The sequence below is a fragment of the Schistocerca nitens genome, chromosome 3, assembly GCF_023898315.1.
Source record: "Schistocerca nitens isolate TAMUIC-IGC-003100 chromosome 3, iqSchNite1.1, whole genome shotgun sequence".
NCBI classification, from domain to species: domain Eukaryota; kingdom Metazoa; phylum Arthropoda; class Insecta; order Orthoptera; family Acrididae; genus Schistocerca; species Schistocerca nitens.
In genome coordinates this window covers 314300889-314319058 of record NC_064616.1, presented here as the reverse complement: position 1 = coordinate 314319058, position 18170 = coordinate 314300889, and positions in this window count along the sequence as shown.

Genomic DNA, 18170 nt, shown 5'->3' with positions numbered 1-18170 from the left:
TGATACTGGTAACTACACTGGCCGCATCACTGGGCTTGTCAGTTTTAAAGATAGGTCGAACTCTCTTTAGTTATGACAACCAGTAGACTTACTGTCGTTTTAAACATCGGGGAAGTGGAATTTTTCAACATTTTGAACTTATAGTAGCTGATATGGAGGGATGAATTGTTTAAAATGTGGTGTCAGAAAGGCGTGGAGGTTGTTTAAACTTACCACACGTGGATTTGGGGAAGCGGGCCAAGTGTGATGTGGAGCGGTGCGGACGGTTGGGGTGGTGGAGCACTGCAGATGAAGTGTTGCCAGAGGCAGCAGTGGTGCAGGTAGCATGGGGGCAGTGTGAGGTTGGTGTTGGGATCGAGAGCTCTTCCCTTTCCCTCACTGATGTCTGTTTAAGATGTATGTGGAGATGTCGCCCGCATCTCGTGGTCGTGCGGTAGCGTTCTCGCTTCCCACGCCCGGGTTCCCGGGTTCGATTCCCGGCGGGGTCAGGGATTTTCTCTGCCTCGTGATGGCTGGGTGTTGTGTGCTGTCCTTAGGTTAGTTAGGTTTAAGTAGTTCTAAGTTCTAGGGGACTTATGACCACAGCAGTTGAGTCCCATAGTGCTCAGAGCCATTTGAACCATTTTTTGTGGAGATGTCACTGGTGACACACTTTGAGTCAGAACTGTCCTAGAATATCTACTTTTGTCGGCCTATTTTCATATGATGATACATCAGTTTAAGACTGTTAGGCATTTTACAGTAGGTTTAGAAAAGATAGAGGTCTCTTCATCATCCGTAAGATGGCAGTAAGCATATGAGCTCAAAAAAATGCAAGATCATCACTTTCCGATGTCAGTGTTCCAGGCACTGCACTTCTGGTATCGGATTACTGTTGTTCTACTTGTACTCAAGGTAAATGACTACCCCTACCCTCCCCTTCCTACTCTACATCTGTGTTTTGCTCTAGGCCAACTGCATAATGTCCCTGTCATCAACGACTGTTGCTCTCAGCCAATCGCCGCAGACCCCTCTGCTCTCAGGAAATTTCCTCTCCATTCAAGGTCTGTGTCCTGTAGTGAAAAGGTGTAATTTTATTATTATTCCAAACATGCGAGTTTCATCATTCGAAATCTGCACGCCTTAGTGCGAAGACCGTCAGCAGCAGAGTTATCCTGTATAAAGTATTACCGTAATTGATGAGGTAAGACACTTTGACAGCATAAATTAATTTCATTATAGCATGTTCTGCAAACTGTGGATAAGTATTAATGATAAATATTATTGTAAGAAACTGATATTACAGTGTGTGTACAATTTAATGATGTCATGGTAAATTCTTAAAAAGGACGGAAAAAATGTTGGTCCATCCACTCCTGTAGGTGAGCAGCGTGTGAGTGACAGGTAGCTATCCGGTCTAAAAATGCTAGTCAGTGTAAATGCAATTAATGGCTACCTTTTAATAGCAAAGTATTGGGCATTCTCTGTAATTTGCTATAACTAGTTGTTTTGCACAAATACCTGCTCTTAGTACAAGAGTGTGCAACAAACCAATGCTACGAGGAAACATGTCCCCTGAGTTCCTGCACTTCCTCCATTCATCCTTCTGTGCTCATTTACATTAAACACTTGGTTACAGTGAATATTCATGATCTATACAATGTGTTAACGATCATGACAGACAGATTGATTCGCTTTTGTTGGTATGTTAAAGGTTCATACTATGACTCTGTAGAGTATTCGTTTGGCCTAATGTAACACACTTGTTCATTAGCCAGCAGCAAACCTGAACTAAATATTTTTGCAAATCTCAGCCTGACCTGAGAAAAGCATACATGCATTTCTGCTGAGTCGGTGATGTATGGGAGATCGCAAAAGTATTTACTTGCTGACGAAGTACTTTTGCAGGGTCCAACTTGTCAGGACTTGCTGAGACGGTGAAATAGGAAATTCCTCTGTGTAAACACTCAGAAATCTACATATTTGTTAGATATTGTACATGAAAAATGCAGTCTGTGACATTTTACTCCAGAATTTTGCAACTACGCAGTCTAGTTACATTAATGTGACCACCGCCTGTTTTTGACGTCAACGTGCAATAAGCACTCACAAAAGGCACGTGGCAGCACTAGCAGCAGAAGGTACACTGGTGTCAAAAATTAAAGCCGCAGACCGTTATTTCCCTGTCCTGTGTCTCATTCAAGATATAATCATACAAACTGTCAACGAGATGTGCGTACAATCTTGTTCAGCATGGAAGAAGGCATTCCCGTCAACGGACAACCGTGCAAACGATAACGGCAGGGCACCAATGAAACGAGGTAGTGTTTGCTGGGCACTCCCACATTACAATCGCTGTGTACACAGTCACAGACGGTGCAGTATGGCACAGAGAAGATGCCTACCAGACTCTCTGCGGTGGAGGACCATAGGAAAAAAGGAAGCAGGACAGTCGCAAACATGGTGGCTCGATGGCTTAGTGTGAATCGTTCTATTGTTTCTCGGATGTGGTGACTATTTATAGTGTCTGAAACTGTATCCTGAAGACCAGGGCAGGGCCGACCACGTGTGACTTCAGAAGAGGAGACCGTCATTTGGCTGTAAGGGCACGACAGTACCACCTTAGTACTGCATGGTAACTGGCGTGTGAGCTCGCAGCGTCCACTGGACGTATAGTATCGAGGCAAACAGCGCGTAGAAGGCTTCGGCAGAGTGGCCTTTATTGTTGGAGACCTACTGTATGTCTACGTCTGACACACCTTCTCAGAAGGGAACGTCTAGAGTGGAGTCATCACATGTCACCTGGGCAGTCGAGCGGTGGGCCAATGTTGTTTTCACAGATGAGTCCTGATTTAGTCTGGAGAGTGAGTCTCGAAGGATTCGCATCTGGTGGGAACTTGGAACACGATTTCGGGACCCAAACATTGCGGAAAGAGACCGAGGAGGATCCCTAATGGTGTGGGCAGAGATTATGTTTACCGCTCTAACCCCTATTCATTAAATTGAACTGGTGAATCGGCAAGGTTTAACTGCTGTCAGGTATCGTGACAAGATCTTGGGACGTCATGTGTGGTTGCTGAAAGGAGCTGTGAGTCCTGCCTTCGTAAGTAAGGACGATAATACTAGACCATATAGATATTTTCTTGGAAACAGAACTTATTGCACCCTTGCCATGGCCTGCTCACTCTCCCGATTTTAATCTTATAGAGCGTGCCTGTGATGCAATATCGAAATGGTTTACATCACATCAGCATCCACCAACCACTCTCCAAGACTGCGAGCAGCTCTGAAGGAAAAGTGGGAGACTGATGACATCATTCACAGCATGCCCCATCATTGTCAGGCCTGTATTGCTACCAGACGGACTCACATCCCATACTGAACACATTAACCAGTTGTCGAAATGTGTGTGCAAATCTGGGCAAGCATGGGCATAACTTGTAGTGACTTGATTGTGCTCCCACTGTCTCGGTTGCCTGTTCAGTTAGAAAAAAACAAAGAACAGTTTTATCTACCGTTATGCATGATGTAGTTGTTTACGTTCTGAATCCTTTGCCCTTTTTTACTTTACTGTCATCTGTTTATACTGTTTTGAAGCAAAATAGAAACAACCGTGCAAAATTTCTGTTTGTTGCTTTAATTTTGCACACCAGTGCGTATAAAGTGGGTCATAAGCGACAAAGGGTGGAATTTGCATGCCAGTTCTGCAGCTGGACCTCCACTGAATGGCGATAGGTTGTTTTTTCAGATGAATCGCGTTTTATGCCCATTGGCCAGATAGCAGTTGATGTTCAGGACGTGAAACATCTGAAAGCAAACATCCTGTAACCAAGAGGAAACGTTGTGGTCCATGGGATGTTTTAGAGGTATTCCCTCGGTGATCTCGTCATTTTGGAAGGTACAATGGATAAACTCAAGTATGCATCTCTACTTGGGGACGATGTTCACACCTACATGCAGTTTGTTTTATGTTGGCACCATGACATCTACCAGCAGGAAAATGCAACGTGTCACACAGCTTGATGTGTACGTGCATGGCTTGAAGAGCACCAGGATGAATTTACCATACTTCTTGGACACCAAATTGCCCGGATTTAAACCCAATCTAAAACCTGATAAAGTGGGTCAGTAGGATGCAGAAAACAGTGTCTCCCTAACGAACGTGCAGCGAACGTTGCTGCGTATAGGAGCCTTTTCCATACACCCATGCTGGCTGCTGTAAAATTGCCAAACTCGTATGATAGGACATAACATTGGCAAATTGGTGGGGCAGACCGTAAAAATGGCAAATTGATAGGTATCAGTGGCAACCTACGCTAAAACACACACATGGATTGCTGATTTTAGACATTTTAAATAGAGCTGTATGCCTAATGATTCTTACAAAAATATCACTCTACGACCGTCTAACAACGATGACACCCCCAATTCCTGCTTTCTTGTGTGTTATGAACAGAGAATACAGTAATATTATGTGCTGTATTCCATATGGAAGCTTGCTGTGCTTGATACACTTACGACTTACGACTCCCTTCTATCAGCCATACGATCGTTGTGTCTCAGCAGGACACATTGCAAGAATGCTTGGCAATTTTTTTACCCTGGTGTAGTTTTAATCTGTTCTACATTAGGACATGGAATGAACGGTTGGGCAAGCATGGGCATAACTTGTAGTGACTTGATTGTGCCTCCACTGTCTCGGTTGCCTGGTCTCATTTTTTTTTCGTAACTGTTGTCACATGTATGGTCACAATTCCCATTATATATTCTCCGACTGATATTTTACTTTTGAATATGACGACGTATTTCGTTGCAATCGGTACTGTAACCCTCTTTTTAAAGAAAAATTTTATGTACTGTGACTATGACATCACTGTTGTAGTGTCAAATAAACATTTAACTTATATTATAGTCACACTGCTTTACGACAATAATGGGGGCTATTGTAAAGAAACATAGGTGAATTACATTATTTTTTGTATCAGGGGGTTCCCTCTCTCCCTTCTCTTACTCACAAATGGAGCTACGTTCAGACTCTACCACAAAGTTTTAAATGGGTGGATCCATCTTCAGTCCCCAACCTGGGCTTAATGGTGGTGGACCCACTCCTGAACCTTAGCCCTTTCCTGAACCTACCCTGAAATGTGGGGCCTCCTTGAGCAATCAACACACAAAATAGAATAATTAAGCTATGATTGTTTACAATAGGATAAAGTCAATTTTTCTAAAATTATTATTTCTATTCATTTCATAGGATTTAGAGTATATATGCAAAACTCTGCCAGCCATAGTTTGACAATACTCTATGTTGTTGATATATGAGAAAGTACAAAGGGAGGTTGTCTTTGTTAGGTGATTATGGAGTGATAGAATTGTAAGCATCAGTGGGCATAAAACTATACTTAAGATATCTAAACTCAGCAGTCCATTTGTGTGTGTGTGTGTGTTGTTTTAGTTTACATATAATGGATGGCTTTGCTAGTTAACATTGTGTGTTGGATGCTAAAGGGAATTGGTACGGTACTCAATAAGAGAATAATATATTCTTGTACATTTCCACATAGAACATGCATGAAAACATGGAAAAAATTGAAAATATGGGAAATATAGCAATCATATAGAAAACTATGGAAAACATGAGTAAAATATGGGAAAGATATAAAAATGCTAAAAAGTGGAAGAATGTGGATACGAAATGGGAGTACACAATATTCTATACTTATGCAGAGGGAATAACCGAACTCTGAGGCTTTTAATGTGACTTCTAGATAGATATAGGGGGTCTACATATACTTGTAATAGCAGACCGACGGTACATTCTAGAGAGAGATGGTATCACGACAAAACTGTTATTTTCTCCTTGTGCCATCACAACAAGGAAATGTATCAGAAATAAATCGGACCAAAGAAGTATGATTGACTCTCAAATGTGGTCCCTATGAGTATAAAAGTTGTCGCACGTACAATGACCTCGCCTCTCTCAAACGACATGTAGAGAGAGAAAAGAGCACTTTGCGGCAACTAGAAATATCAAAATGAGTAAGCAAGATGTAGCAGTCATGCATATAAATCCAATACAGCAAGAGGTAATAGAGAAACCTGAAAAAGAGGCGCATCGACCTCCAACACCAATTTCTGCCAACAACCGTTCGCTACAGAAAGAATGGACTCATCCAACTCCGGCTAACGCTACAGCCATAAAAATGACAACGAAGCACTCGACTGGCAATGGCACAACCAAGGCCTACTCCAAATGTAACGCCCTGTGGGTGAATAGACATTTTGAGGACAGAGGGCAATATGCCAGTGTGTTTCTGCTGTGGACGCCATGGACAAGTTGTACACTACTATGGCGAAAAGATGAGTTTTCGATTGGTGCTATGTCGTCAAACGTTAACCATCATAGTAGTTCTATTCACACCAGTCAACTGTAGACAATAACGGTCGACCTGAGGGACGAAGCTATTCACCATACCCCGGACGAGGGCGCTCCCCAACACGCCGAAGCCATCCGCGTCCCCGTACTGAGGTATCAGACGTTCTCCTAACCACCGTCTTCAGAAAACTAAGCGATACGACCATCTGTGGAGATGAGGCCGCTACAGATACAATAATTCATTGACAACGGTCACAAAGATGTCAGCACATCTTATTGATATCATCGATGGCCAATCAGTCCAGGTGCTAATCGACTGATGGGCTTTCTTTTCTGTAATGTTGTATGTTTATCATCGTCAGCTGAAGAAGACTATTTTCTGTAATACGAAAGCAATTGTATGAAAAGTCACAAATGAGAAATACGTCCAACAGGGTCATGTATTCCAAGAATAACTATCAATGACAGAACACAGACCTTCGAATTCATCGTTTTAACAGAATGTCACCATTATGTTATTCTCGAATGTGACTTGAAGCATCACAAGCATTGATAGACTGTGCAAGATCAAAGCTCCAAACTAACGAAGCTATTCTAGCAAGCACGCATAACATAAAAGTTCATTGGGTTTGAAGACATTGTTATCCCACCATCATGAACGAGAAGAAATAAAGTCTTCATATAGTTGAGAAATGGGGCTCGCTACACTTTCACCTACCGTAGGTCCCTAGAGGAGAGTAGAGTTCCTAATGAGTGGAAAAAAATCTCAGAGCATTAGCATTCTCAAGAAGACGCGCAAAACAATAGGCCTGTATCTTTGTCGACGGTCTGTTGTACAATTTTGGAACGTGTTTTATACTCAAGTACTATGACATTTCTGGTGACCGAAAATCTCCTCTGTAGAAACCAACATAAGATCCGAAAACAACGATCGTGTTTTCATACTATTTCTTCGAAAACTACTGCTCTGGGTGGAGTTGCTGAAAAGGAGCAAGATAGTTCCTGAACTTTGGTGAAAAATATTCGCACATTTTTATCAACGACTCCGGGTGTTATCAGATTTACCTGAAGGGCATAACGATGAATGTATGGTGGACTGCAAAACTTTTCTTTGACAAGAGCCTGCATCCCGTGTGACTAATCACTCATGACTGCGGCAGCATAACACGTTTCTGTTATTTATTTGTGAGGGCAATTTTCCACGTGGTGATTTATCCGTTATACGAGTACGATGCCAAAGTCTGGGCATCATGCTTTTCTGGAGCTATGATGTCCTAAAATCTTTCAACTGATTTTCCATTAATCATACTACAACCATCTGCAAAACGAAGGCTACATCATTGTTTTCGTCAGCTATTACAGACAAAAACTCCGCAATCTTAATTTCTTTTCTGATTTCCTCTTGGCAGCATTGAAGCACGCATTGGAAGTCTTCATTATGGATAGTTTTAGAGCAGCCTTTTGCTAAATGCAATTTAAATACCGATACTAAATGTAATTTTGCGTCAAAATTTATAAAGGCACGAAAAATGCCAGGATTGTAAAATTATTCTGTTTCATCTTTCATCCGACGGCGAATTCCAAAGCATCACAAAATCGAACACAGTTAATAATATTAGATTTAGTATGTACATATTATCGGTAACGATTTGGTTGTGTAGTTACACAGATCTTCTCTACACACAGTCCAGTGGGTAGCTATATTTATATCGCATAGACTTGCCAGAGTCAAAGCATTATTCACATGGACGTAGAAAGTTTGTGTTTCCTAATTTTGTCATGGAGGTGTGGAATGTCACAGACTCCTTGTTTAGTTCATGAAAGCCGTCTTCCAAGCAATAAACAAGGAGAACAAAATATGGCGTTTTCCAAATCACAACCACACAGCCGTACATGTTTGCTGTATAGTATGGAATTAAATTTTCTATTAAACTGACGACTTTTCTTTACAAATGTCTGCAGAATTGTTAAAACAGGAGTCGGCGTACGTAGCTTTCCGATTTATAATTGTTCTTCAAACTTGCATTATGTTGATGGGTTCATATAGCAAAGACATTACCTGATTCATTATTTCACGTGTTCCCTTATTGCCTCAAAATTCTCTGTAGCACACGGTAAAGTAACGGGCAGAAAGCAAAGGAAACAGATGCTCACAGCTACCCGGGAAATCGCCGGGAGACGCGAAAATCCCGCTTAATTCGGAGATCTGATAGCTCCGGATATCTTCGGAAAGAGCGCCTCACTATCAAGGGAAACCGCCAAAAACCTCATCAGAGCTGCTAGTGTTGCCACCTTTGGATGCTACCTGACTGCAAAGCGCAGTCGCCATCGAGTCGCAGACTGCAGGCGCGAACTACTAGTTTAGTCGCTAGATAAAACGAAGTACGCGTTTCTAATGTTTCAGCTGTTGTAACACACGCCAAGTAAGCGACACTGTTTTGGTACAAATGGTCATTTTTATCTACATCATTTACATAAATAACGCGACAGAATATATTTCACGAAGTATCAATATCAAATGCCTATTACGCCTACTGCAAGCAAAAAGTTTTATGTTAAGAAATAGTTTCACATTTCATTCATATGCTCCAGCTTCTCAAGCATGAGATCGAAAAGCAGTAGTATGAAATTTTTGTATAAATTTGGCATCGTCATATTCTTCCATATAATTTGCGTGATGTCCCAATTTCTTCTCCTTCCTCAGTCAAACAAACAATCTTGTCATTACTAATTCTGTAACTATTCGTACCATTGTCAAAACTTATTCTGCAGTTAACTTCGCTAACCTTGCTAGAATCACCAGTTTAGTTATCCCGCGTTTATTCTCTAGTTTTGCCGGCCTGGGTGGCCGAGCGGTTCTAGACGCTACAGTCTGGAACCGCGCGACCGCTACGGTCGCAGGTTCGAATCCTGCCTCGGGCATGGATGTGTGTGATGTCCTTAGGTTAGTTAGGTTTAAGTAGTTCTAAGTTCTAGGGGACTGATCACCTCAGAAGTTAAGTCCCATAGTGCTCAGAGCCATTTGAACCATTTCTCTGGTTTTCGTACAACAAGTTTTCTGTGCTATTCCGAGAACAGAACTTTAATGGCTGCTAACTGGGAAGTGTGCAACAGGCCCTTAATAGTGTAGCGATCTGGTAAAAATTTTCTGTCAAAATTTCATTTTCTTGGATACAACGAGAATATAATATGTAATCATTCTTACTTATTATTCCTGTTAGTCATTTATTTTCACTCTGGTATTCAGAATCTGTGGATTCCTCTAATAATTATAACAACGCTGATCATTCGCACACCCAGTCAACCATATAAACGTTCAGCATTCACCCGTTCGGGTGTATTCGGCTCAGCTCATATAGCCCCATCCACTTTTGTCTGCGGGAAAGATTTTTATTTGTAGATGCGACGGGGATTCCCCTGGCAGAGACATCACGTACACCATGTATGCCCCCAGAAATCTCAGATATCCCAGTTGCCCCCCCTCCCCCTCCTCCCCCCCCCCATTCGGGCCTGACACTAAAGGACCGTATACGAGAACAAGGTCCACGTCTGCAAGCGCCGTGCAACCCAGGTCGCCGTCGGCACGTTTTCGTCCCAATCGGCTGTGTTCAGCGCTCATAGCCCAGAAATTTCAAAAGAGATACATGGCGCGCAAAGAAGGGAAAGCAGAAAGATGGAAGGAGTGTATAAGGGGTCTATTCAAGGACGATGGGCCGGCCGGTATCGCCGAGCTGCTCTAGGCGCTTTAGTCTGGAACCGCGCGACCGCTACGGTCGCAGGTTCGATTCCTGCCTCGGGCATGGATGTGTGTGATGTCCTTAGGATAGTTAGGTTTAAGTAATTCTAAGTTCTAGGGGAATGGTGACCTCAGATGTTAAGTCCCATAGTGCTCAGAGCCATTTCATTTCAAGGGCGATGGGCTTGAGGGCAATATTATAGAAATGGAAGAGGACGTAGATGAAGATGAGATGGAGACATGATACTGCATGATGAATTCGACAGAGCACTGAAAGACCTAAGTAAAAAAAAAAAATCCCTGGCACTCGACAACATTCCGTTAGAACTACTGATAGCCTTCGGAGAGCCAGCCATGACAAAACTCTCCCATCTCGTGAGCAAGATGCATGAGACAGGTGAAATACCCTCAGACTTCAAGTAGAATATAATGATTCCAATTCCAAAGAAAGCAGGCGTTGACAGTTGTGAAAATTACCGAACTATCAATTTAATAAGTCACGGCTGAAAATACTAACGCGAATTCTTTACAGACGAATGAAAAAACTCGTAGAAGCTGACCTCGAGAAACATCAATTTGGATTCTGTAGAGATTTAGAAACATGCAAGGCAATACTGACCCTACGACTTATCTTAGAAGATAGGTTAAGGAAAGGCAAACCTACGTTTTTAGCATTTGTAGACTTAGAGAAAGCTTTTGACAATGTTGATTGGAATATCCTCTTTCAAATTCTGAAGGTGGTAGGGGTAAAATACAGGAAGCGAAAGGCTATTAACAGTTTGTAGAGACGTTTGTAGTTTACAATTTGTAGAGAAGCAGTCGTTGGGAAGGGAGTGGGACAGGGCTGTAGCCTATCCGTGATGTTATTCTATATGTATATTGAGCAAGCAGTAAAGCAAACAAAAGAAAAATTAGGAGTCGGAATTAAAGATCAGGCAGAAGAAATAAAAACTTTGAGGTTTGCCGATGACACTGTAATTATGTCAGAGACAACAAAGGACTTGGTAGATGAGTTGAATGGAACGCACAGTGTCTTGAAAGGAGGATATAAGATGAACATAAACAAAAGGAGATGCTGAGGGAATTAGATTAGGAATTGAGACACTTAACGTAATAGACGAGTTCTGCTATTTAGGCAGCAAAATAAATGATTATGGTAGAAGTAGAGAGGATATAAAATGTAGACTGGCGATGGAAAGGGAAGAGTTTATGAACAAGAGAAATTTGTAAACATTGAGTATAGATTTAAGTGTCAAGAAGTCCTTTCTGAAAGTATTTGTATGGAGTATGGGCACATATGGAAGTGAAACATGGGCGATAAACAGTTTAGTCAAGAAGAGAATAGAAACTTTTGAAATGTTGTGCTACAGAAGAACGCTGAAGGTTAGATGGGTAGATCACGTAACTAATGTGGAGGTACTGAAGAGAATTGGGGAGATGAGGAATTTGTGGCATATCTGGATTAGAAGAAGGGATTGGTTGGTAGGACATGTTCTGAGGCATCAAAGGATCACCATTTTAGTATTGGAGGGAAGCGTGGAGGGTAAAAATCGTAGAGGGAGACCAAGAGATGAATACACTGCCGTAAACAGATTCAGAAGGATGTAGGTTGCATTAGTTACTCGGAGATGAAGAGGCTTGCACAGGATAGAGTAGCATGGAGAGCTGCATCAAACGAGTCTTTGGACTCCATAACAACATCGCCCTCTACTTCTTCAATTGTATATAAATCTCAAAAAGCAAACTCAGCATCAGAAAATTATCCCTGAGGTATTGCAAACATGCAAACCTATACAGGAGCAACCCCTGGAACAGCATATCGTTCTGAATGGAGAGAAGTCTTCAGACGGAAAAACAACTTTGAAGGCGAGCACCAAGGGAGTGTTACAGGACCATTATATTTCACAATACATATAAGTAAATGACCTAGTAGTAAACGTCCTAAATTTCATGAGGCTTTTCGGGGATGACGCTGCTGTATACAGAGAAGTCGCAACGCCTGAAAATTGTAACGAAGTGCAGGAAGACCTGCAGAGTATCGACGTTTGGTGCAGGGAGTGGAAATTGACCTCCAACACAAACAGATTTAACGTACTGTGAACACAAAGACAAAAAGCCCATTATTTAATGATTAGACAATTGCTGAACAATCACTGGAAGCACATACTTACATAAAAAGTCTTGGAGAATGTGTACGAATCGATTTGAAGTGAATGAACCATCAAAATCAATTACGAGTGAGGTCGATGCGGAACTGAGATTCATTGGAAGAATCCTCAGGAAATGTAGTCCATCAACAAAGCAAATAGCTTACAGAACACTCATTTGACAAATACGTGAATATTGCTCGTCAGTATGGGACTCGTACCACATACGACTGATAGAGGAAACAGAGAAGATCCAAAGAAGAGCAGCACGTTAATTTACTAAGCGCGAAAGCACACGGAGATCCCCAGCCAAATCTAGTGGCAGACGCTACAAGAGATGCGTTTTGCATCACGATATGGTCTACTGTTAAAGTTCTAAGAGCATACATTCCTTGAAGAGTCAACCACTATATTGCTTCTCCTTGCGTATATCTCGTGAAAAGATCATTAAAATAAAATCAGAGAGATTCGGGCCCCCGTGAAGGCTTACTAACAATCGTTCTTCCTGACAACCACACGGAAGTGGAAAGGGAAAAGGGTAAGTGACAGTTGCACACAAAGTAGCCTCCGCCACACACCGTAAGATATAGATGTAGATATTTCATCTTCTTTTCTGGGTCATCCAGCTACCCACTTGCCTCATCCAAAAGTATGTTATTTACGATGACCTGGTTGAGGAGGATGGGTCGTTGTGTGGCCTTGCAAAGTAGTTGGAAGTAGGCAATTAAAAGTATAGTGACCCCTACTTATTACCTGTATGATGAAATATGGTCGCTATACTTTTGACTATCTAGTTCCCACTGCTTCTCATGTAATAATAATTTAAGTAAGAAATGTGATCGCGATACTTTCAACTACCTAGTTCCAACTACTTCTCGAGGTCACACAATAACCCTCTCCCCTTATCCACAAGATGCACACATGTAGATCACAGTAGATAAGGAACTATTCGATAAGGGAAGTGGGTGGTTGGGCGATCTTAAAAAATAGTTCAACGTAGGTAGTTGAATCAATAGCAACCCCAGTTCTTACTAATTACTAACTGTATGTAATATGTTTTTTAGCTTACATAGATAAATATCGACGAGTACCTACTGCACCACCAGATCTTTAAAAAGTTTGTGTCTATACTAATTTCAATTAACAAAACTTGCTTGTTCACAACAGAAAACTGTTGATGTTGTCGATGTGGAAGTGAGTTTAGATTTTAAATAGTGGAGCAGATACAGATTATCATCGACATAGAACCCGCTAGATTAGAGCATAAACAGAAGACACATTTTTGAGTTTCGTGGTGAAACTCCTTTTAAGCACGTAGTTACTTGTAAGATATTTTTCAATCCATTTGCTTGATAGAGAACTTCTCAACACGTCTTCAATTCCGTTAATGTAGGTTTGTAGTGTACTTTCGTGAATCCCACGTGTGGTGTTGATCAGTATTAGACCTTTGTGTTAATTACACACGCCAACGAAAAATTTTTGTAGAAAAACTTTTTTTACTTTGATAGCTGTTCTTTATAGATTTTTATGAGCTGAATCCCAATCTAGCCTTAGTTTTTTTATCACCCATCGTTTTCGAGCAATATGCTTTTTATTATATAGTATAAAAGTCCTATGATATACGGTAAATGGGGAAATTAATGAAACGCTTTGTTACAACATAATCATGGTTTGTACTTACAGTAAGCTACTTGAAACAATTATATGTGTTAATAGAGGTTTCACTTGTCAACTAGAATTGGTTTGTATTTTCTTTCTTCTTTTTAATTGAAGCTTCTTGTGTAGCTCTTTCTATGAAGAGTCGCTTACTGAACTTCTCGCTGAAGTGACCAACAGTAGTCCCCTATCATGTTGGTGTTTCAGGGGCCTTAGTAGCATTTTTTCATCACTTTAATGTCCTGATGAAAACGCTCTCCTTGCTCCTCACTAACATCTCCCATATTGTCCTGGAAGTAATCGAGGTGACTGTTCAGAAAGTGAACTTTCAGGCTCATTAAACATCCTAAAGTTTTAAACCTCTGTAACATTGTAGCTATAATAGAAACATATTCTGGGTCTTTTTCATGTCCTAAGAACTTTGTAACAACTTGCTTGAATGATACCCATCGTTCTTTCGCATTTAAGGTCATTGTGGATTCAAAGTTAACATCAAACATTAATTTTCTAATGTAAGGTCCGACAAAGACGCCTTCTTTCAGTTTAGCTTCTGAAAGTTGTGGAAACTTTTAGCAGAGGTACTTAAAACATGGTCCATCTTTAGGCTAAGTTCTTACAGAATGTTTCATTAGGCCTAATTTTATATGTAGAGGTGGTAGGAGTACATTTTTTGATCTACAAGGTTTATGCGTAGAATGTTCTTCTCATTAGGTTTTAAAGACTCCCTCACAGGCCAGTTCTTTCTACACCAGTATTGATCCCTAGCCCTACAAGCGGTTCTAGGCGCTACAGTCAGGAACCGCGCGAGTTCTAAGTTCTAGGGGACTGATGACCTCAGTAGTTAAGTCCCATAGTGCTCAGAGCCATTTGAACCTAGCCCTACAGTCCCATTCACACAAGAAACATGGAAATTTGGTAAAGCCACCATGCTTACCAAGGAGCATGCATGTTACTTTTAGATCGCCACATATCCAACCATGAGCAGAATATCCTATTTTATTTAGCACTGTTTCTGTGTTTTCATAGCTTTCTTTCGTATGTACAGAACGTCCAACAGGTATAGATGCATACATGTTAGCATAAAACAGCCTTTAAAGTAGTTTTGGATGAATCAATAAACAGCCTCCAGTCTTCCTTTTTGTATTCAATATCAAACTCATTCATCAGTCCTGGAATGTCTGAGCAGTACACTAAGTCACCTTCTTGTTGAAAAAACTTCGAAAATTACTGCTCTCTCTTTCTATACATGTATATGCTGGTTCCAACTGCCAATAAGTTCTTTACTTGTAATCAGCAATTTAGCTTTTTCTTTCGTTAAGCCCACCTCCCTAACAATTTCGTTAAGCTCGGTCTGAGTAAACAATTTGGGCTCTAGACTTTCTGTATTACAATGGAATTTATCATCTGGTTCACTTAAATCAGACTGTACATCAGAAAATACTTCTGTTGGAATAGAATTTAAATCATCTGGGGGTTCAGGAGCCAGCAAATCTACACCATGCCCTACTGGTCGAATGCCGGACGCAAGGTTAGAGTGGCTTATTACCTTCTCGTTTTTCGAATTATGACCAGTAATATCAACACTGCAAAAGTAGAAATAATTTATTGGCTCCCTCCATATCATAGGAACAGCAAATCTGAAGGTTTTTTCCTCCTTTTTTGGACCATTTTCTCAGATCTTCAACACACACATATCATACCTTATGCAGCGCCCAAGATTTATCTTGATCACGAAATTTAGATCCAAAGCATGATAGGTAAATCTTTTCCACAAGGTCTGTAATGTTTCTTTGGTGTTTTTTAACCACACATTCACCAGAAATATAACAAAGACTGTCAGCAGAGTTTTTACAACCACAATTAGACGTTGTACTGAGCACATGTACAGGAAACGGGAAAGTGAGATTAGGTTGACAATAAACAAAACACCATCTCTTAAAACAAGAACAGAATCGACCTCTTTTTGCCAGCAAATGTTTTTCAGCAGTGCTACCAACATCGTCTATATTCATTACATCTCCTTTTTAAATTATGTTAACTATATAAAATCTGTTCAATTCTTTAAAAAATCGCTTAATTTATAAATTTAACTGTAAAATGTGAAGAAATGGTTGGTGATACAGTTTTTTTAAGTATCATATTTGGATTTCCCACCCTAAAAAACATAAGAATAAGGTATTTTCAGGAAAAAAGTTTTTTCATCGTTGGTCTGTATTATTAATTTAAATTAACTTTGAGGTACTCAGTTATGTAAGAAATGAGCTGTAATATGCTATCAGGTACCTAGTTTCAACTACTTTTCAAGGTTAGCCTTCTCCACCTCTCCCTGTCCAAAAGATACACTTGTAGAGCATCATAAATTGGAAACTTCTTAGGATTTTTGGGAGGATAAAGAATAAGAAACCAAATAATTGTGTACAAAAATGATTATTAATGTTAGCATATACACTTATACACAGAAGACAACGGTTTCTTAATTTTCGTGTGGTGTAGTTTTAATAAGATCCAGTCTAATTTTTACCTTATAGGTTAAATCTACACCTGAATCATCTATTTCTTTCCCCAACCTGTGATATGACAAGGTATTTTCTCAAATTCTAAGAAATACATATAATTTTAATTGTAAAATATCTCTTTTTTGGCTTTAACAGTTAGCTCTCCTCCTTCCTGAAATTATTCCTGGCAAGAGCATTTGGGGATTTTAATTTTGCCTGTTATCTCTAGTACACTACTGTTCAAACACTCCACATCTTGCTGGATGTATTTTGGCAACTCTTCTGCTCCTTATCCATCTTGATTTTCCATATAGAACCTTAAGTTTACAATCTTTGGGTATGACTTAATGTTAAGCGTAGTTAGTCCTTCAGTTTTAAGCCCTGCAAATTATTGTTCTGTTGCTAGGTCCACAATGCCTAATACAGGACACTTAGATACGACGTAACCACCCTTTTCAAGCAGATCCACGTGGGAAAGAGAATTGTAAAAAGATATTTTGTGTGTTTTGTAATGTACTAAACGTTCTCGATTCCCACATTTTCGGCCAGTACTCCAACATTCGGGCACTTACCATTCCTGTTTACAGTAACTGCTCTGGGAGACGTGGGGTCAAGTCAAAGCTACCATTTCTACTTTCGTGCCGATGTGTCAGCAAAAGGAATATTAGAAAAATATTGGCAAAGAAGCACTGGAAACCATTTCGAAGATATATAGAAGTTCAGTGGCTATACAATATAAATTGGAACTGGCGGACGTTAAAATGGATGTTCTAATGGAAGAGCTTTCTAGGATACCGTAGCAGCTTCGTGTAGATGATTATTACCTTATGAATCTGGATATATCTGAAGATTATGCTGGGACTTATAATAAGATGAAGATGTGTGACTACCCGATATCAAACCATGACTTCTGTATGCAAGATGACCACCAGAGAAGCAACAAAGTGAATGTAAGTAACGATAAGACTGCTGGAACAGATTGTTTAACTTGGATGATTTCCAGTTGTAGAGATACACAAAAAAATTCAAATCAAAAGCTCACGAATGAACAAAGATATCGGTAACCACCTTATCGATTTTATATAGTTTGCAGATATGTGTCTGTGAGAAACTCTTACATCATCCTTGGCAAAAAGAACATGGTATTACTAGACTGGTGGCTGAAATACTGGATGGTTGGGTGTGTTTACCCCATGCGAGACTGTATTAGTGTTTTCAAAACAGTCAGTATTTACAATGTGTTCAACTTTACTCTGTTCCAATCATTTCCACGCGGTGTCCACTAATGAATAACTTACAGAACAGTTATTGTGTGGTGTTTACAGTGTGCTACAGCTTTTTTAAACTAGGGTTAATAAGAATACCTGATAACTAACTGGTGTGTAGGTCAAGATTCCTGATAATCAAGACCAATATAAGATTATAAACTATGCTTTGTTACCTATAGTTTTAACTTTTTCTCTGTAAACTACAAAAAGACTCGTAACAATGACTCCAACAAAGAAGGTGTAAGTTATAAATAAGTGCTATATTAACGCAGGAGAAACATATTTTTCTCAATCCAGGACGTTGTTCACCGCAATACCATCAGATACAGACATTTCTGTATGGGAAATGGTTCCCATGAAAAATGTTATTCCACAGGTATTACGAAAAATAACTAGTGCATCGAAGAGTCTTAAATCATTCCCTATTAAGAAATTACTCTTTATGTGCAGTTAATATGTTATGTATACAAAAGGAAGACTGGAAATCGAAGAGATTGAAGCAAAAAGCGAAAA